This window comes from Micropterus salmoides, unplaced genomic scaffold (genome assembly GCF_014851395.1).
Source record: "Micropterus salmoides isolate LMB-PRFRI ecotype aquatic unplaced genomic scaffold, ASM1485139v1 Ms_hic_scaffold_754, whole genome shotgun sequence".
NCBI lineage: Eukaryota > Metazoa > Chordata > Actinopteri > Centrarchiformes > Centrarchidae > Micropterus > Micropterus salmoides.
Window position 1 is genome coordinate 1 of NW_024044520.1, and position 5,033 is coordinate 5,033.

The following is a 5,033-nucleotide window of genomic DNA, read 5'->3' on the forward strand; positions in this document are numbered from 1 at the left end:
TAAGACAAACTGCTCTGTAGTTCAGACGTCGGCCGGACGGTTTGAGGAGACGGACGTTAGCCAGCAGCTCATCAGAGTCCAGCTGGATCCGGCTGCGGTCCTGGTCTGAAGGTCTAACTGAACCTGGACCCAGGTGGCTTCACTCACTTCAAAACTAACATATGACCGAAGCCTGAACCCGATCAATTTAAAGGGATTTAACTCCTCAGAGCTGAGACGGGTTACTGATTCTGTTCTCTGCTTTTAAATAGCTCAGAATCAGGAAAATCAGTTTGACGGAGAAATAATCTTTTATTTATTGTCTAAAAGTAAAATAAAATCTGAAGAACAAACGGATCAAGACAACATTCAGGTGATCACTCGTTCACTACCACTCACTGTTTACTTTCCCAACCCTCTGGCAGGGCAGTGAAGTGTTGTGGTGCGTTCAGGGACAGTAGAGAGTCAGTAGAGGTTGATGAAGCGGTGGCGGTGCGTTCAGGGACAGTAGAGAGTCAGTAGAGGTTGATGAAGCCGTGGCGGTGCGTTCAGGGACAGTAGAGAGTCAGTAGAGGTTGATGAAGCCGTGGCGGTGCGTTTCTGGGACAGTAGAGAGTCAGTAGAGATTGATGAAGCCGTGGCGGTGCGTTCAGGGACAGAAGAGAGTGAGTATAGATTGATGAAGACGTGGCGGTGCGTTAGGGACAGTAGAGAGTCAGTAGAGGTTGATGAAGCCGTGGCGGTGCGTTCAGGGACAGAAGAGAGTGAGTAGAGATTGATGAAGACGTGGCGGTGCGTTCAGGGACAGTAGAGAGTCAGTAGAGGTTGATGAAGCCGTGGCGGTGCGTTCAGGGACAGTAGAGAGTCAGTAGAGGTTGATTGTTAGTAGAGTTGATGAAGCCGTGGCGGTGCGTTCAGGGACAGTAGAGAGTCAGTAGAGGTTGATGAAGCCGTGGCGGTGCGTTCAGGGACAGTAGAGAGTCAGTAGAGGTTGATGAAGCCGTGGCGGTGCGTTCAGGGACAGTAGAGAGTCAGTAGAGGTTGATGAAGCCGTGGCGGTGCGTCAGGGACAGTAGAGAGTCAGTAGAGGTTGATGAAGCCGTGGCGGTGCGTTCAGGGACAGTAGAGAGTCAGTAGAGGTTGATGAAGCCGTGGCGGTGCGTTCAGGGACAGTAGAGAGTCAGTAGAGGTTGATGAAGCCGTGGCGGTGCGTTCAGGGACAGTAGAGAGTCAGTAAAGATTGATGAGCTGTGGCGGTGCGTTCAGGGACCGTTGATGTTGCCCCTGCGGGTGAGGCGCAGGCACCGGCGCTCTGCCGGCTCTGCAGCGTGCTCTGGACCATGTCCTTCCACTGGTCGTCTGAGATCTCTGTGGCCCACGACGGCACGGCCAGAGACGGCAACGCCACACAGCCGCCATCGTCCTCTTCACCAGCTCCACGTGGTCTGCGGGGCGACAGGAAGTGATGTCAGTGGACAGGAAGGATGTTACAGCTTTTTAGTTTATGTCATGTTTCCTATTTTTTTGTACTGATCAGATGTATTGATCTAATTAATACCTGCGTCCATGGGGATGGAGGCTCGGCTCCTCTGGGCCGCCGCCCCCTCAGGGTCGTCCTCCTCGTCGCTCTCTGGGGGCGGAGCTTCAGGCAGGTGCAGACCCATCACCTGCAGGACAGACAGACGGGTGAGTCAACACATCCTCCCCCCTCAGACGCTGCCGGCGTCCCAGACTGAACTCACCTGTATCCTGTGCTGCACCTGCTCGGTGGGGGAGGGCTCCTCCTCCTCCCCCTCTCCTCCCCCGGCTGCTCGCCGCGTTCACGCCTTCAGGTCCTGGTTCAGAGGTTGGTAATAATACCCTCCACTGTTCTCCTCCTCCTCCTCCTCTTCCTCCTCCTCCTCCTCCTCCCTCCAGCTCCATCTCTCCCACCTCCTCCTCCTCACCCCTCCCTCCCCCCCCGCTCCACACGGGCAGCGCTCCGTCGGCCGGGCGCTCGTCCTCCCCCAGCTCGTCCTCAGAGTTCGGCAAGACTCTCTCCGGTCCCATCGTGGAGCTGCAAACTTCCATCCACGGACACACTGGGGGGGAGCGGGGGAGACAGGGGGGAGACAGGGGGGAGAGGTGGTTACTTTCAGCTGGTGTCAGACTCCTGGAGCCCGAACTGTGGAGCGGACAGGTACAGCCAGGACTAACACACCTGGGCCCCAACAGGGGCCTCTGTGTCGCTGTGAGGCTGACGGCCAAGAACTGTCCTGTTCGTATTAGGGGGGGGGTGCGGCGGCGCGTCCTGTTCACCCTGTACGCAAACGAGTGCACCAGGAGGAAACCTGCCATCTCCGCCTTCACCACAACCCAGACGCTCTCACCGTTAGCACTAAAGAAACTTGGACCCTCGGCCGGTGGGGGATCAGACCCCAGTGTCCACACAGGGATCTGGTCTCCACCTGGATACCCTCTCAAGCTGGAGGGATCATGTGGACTATGTGTGTTCCTGTTTACAGCAAAGCCTGTATGCAGTGTTTGGAGTCAGCCAGACCATCATGGTCTTATTCTACCCGGCAGTGACGGCGCGGGTCGGCAGGTGTGCAGGGGGAGGTGTGAACAGGTCAGTCGACCCATATGAGCTCCCAGAATCCCAAGAACCAAGTGAACCGTTTTAAGAACTCTTTGGCCTGGTGCTGCTGACAGCCGGGCCCACCTGTGTCTGGACCGGGACCGGGTCTGATGCCGGACCCGGCAGCGCGCGGCTATATGGATCTAAATGCGTCATTTAACAAGTCATCATCGTCACGGTCCTCTGCAGAACCAGCACGCAGCCTCACGCACGAGACACACCTGAACCCCGGGATCTACCTGAACATGTAGCTGACAGGTGACCACGCGGAGCCCCGTCTGCTCCAGAGTTCCCGGGTGCTGCAGCCCGGTGTTCCGCAGGGGGTCGGTTCACACCTGCAGCAGCCAGCAGCTAACGAAGCTAACTGTTAGCTGCTCTGAGCTGGTAATTAAACTCTCTCTTCTTCTTCTCCTCCTTGTTGTTCCAGCGCGTGAGGAGGAAGAGGAGGAAGAGGAGAAGCCTCCCCCTCAGGTGAGGAGTTCAGGTTCTTACCTGTCTGCTGTGTGTCTCTGTCGGAGCTGTTAGCCGCTGCTAGCTGCAGCAGCTGAGCACACTTCCGAGTACGTCACGACAAACAAAATGACGCGTGACGCCAAATAGATTTTTTTTTTAAATAACGAACTTTATTAACAATTTACAAGAAGAAGAAGAACAAAACGCCAACAAACAAACACATGAAACAACTCGTCTCCTGAAGTTAGAGAGAGTTTCTTCATAAATATCTGGTGTGAAAGGAAAATATAAAATTCTTTATGATACAAATAATAACCAAGTGGAATAAAGATCAGTCCATGAAAACACATGAACAGAAAGGTGCTGCAGATCTTTCAGCCTCACATTTCATTTAGTAACCGTATTTATGCATTTACAGTTTAGTTGAATGGAGGCTCGGCCCTCAGCTCAGTGTTTCACATCTCGTCCACAGATTGGTTTTTAAAAAGCACTTTTATCAGTTTCAGCAGCACAAAGTCCAAGGACGTCACTTTGTGTTGGGGTCATGAGAACAAGATAACAATATTCTCCAATACTATTTAGAATATAGCTCTATGATTGGGGAGTCTGCCCCCCGAACATTTGAGCATTAAGCTCTTAATTTCCTGCATTCTAGAGACATTTTTTTTGTCTTTATTTATATGAAGGGAAACAAAATTCATGCGGTCGATTACAATTCAATAAAAACTATTATCGAATATAATGCAGTAATCAGAAGCTTGTTTTTTTTGCCTGAGTTACCTTTTGGGGCAAGGCAGATCTGTTTCTTCTGTTTACATTGCATTTTATTCATTCATATCATGCATGTTAACCTTTCTCATAGCCTTTTCATTTGTTATTTAACATTTCTTGTTGCAAGATAATTTGCAGAAAACTTTTAGCAAATGCTTTCAAAAAGTGGTGGGGACATGTCCCCCGAGTCCCCAGTGTAAACGACACCTATGACAAAGTGACACATTGCTGTTCTGATCCACATGTTGTGTAATCTGTTGACAGAACCACACGTCCTGGACAATGTACTTTTACTTCTCCCAGTAACTAGTAGTGTAACTAATGACTTTTCTAAAACAGCAATATTATTACTAGTTACTAAACCAAGTAACGCTGCGTTGCTCGTTACTGAACGCACCTTGATGTGAATCCACGACTGCGGCAGCTCAGCTGGACCGGACCTTCTGTTGTTCATGTCCGCTGAGTGCCAAAAACTACAGGAAGAGAGGAGAACGAGGGAGAGAGGCGTTCTTTCCACAGCTGGAAGTAGCTGCTGCCATGATTGTGTCACAGTCTAAGAAGAATATTGTCGTCTATTGTAAACTCTGTGTGAGATCAGTGTTTGTGGACTGGATTAAGACGGTCGCTACACTCATGAGGCTGCACCTAAGCTGAAGGACATGGGGATCCACGTGGAAGAGGACGAGAGGGACGGACTACACTTTACACAACACCTTTGAAGTTGCACTTAGTGCTATTTGCCCAGAGAAAAAACGCCACACCTTTCTGGTGATGGGACTACTGGAAGTCACCTTTTTTTTGTTACTGTATAATAGTCCTGGAGTAATGATGATCTTTTTCACTGGGTAATTTTGTGCACAGTCTGGGTTTTTTTATGAGATGTGTGGACTTGATGGTTGTTACCTTGAACTGAAACTGATATGGACAGGCTGAAACTTGTCTTATAATATCCATGGTTTAAATCATCCCATCAAGAGGAGGAAGATATTGAGCCAACTTAAAAACTCACAATGTTCAATACTCTACTACAAGAAACTCATTTGGTGGAGGATGAATATAAAAACTAAAAAGATAATGGGTATTTCATGCTTCATATCGCAAGAAAAGTGGCATAGCTATATTAATTAATAAGTCCCTACCATTTTCTTTCAAATCAGTAATAAAAGATAATATGGGAAGATATGTAATGGTTGTATATCAGTACTCAACATAT

The 5,033-nt window shown here is 49.8% G+C and overlaps 1 pseudogene; it reads right to left on the minus strand.

Moving 5' to 3' along the window:
* Nucleotides 1-869: 869 nt before the first annotated feature.
* Nucleotides 870-3,059, minus strand: LOC119892965 (annotated as a pseudogene).
* Between the last annotated feature and the right edge of the window lie 1,974 nt (nucleotides 3,060-5,033).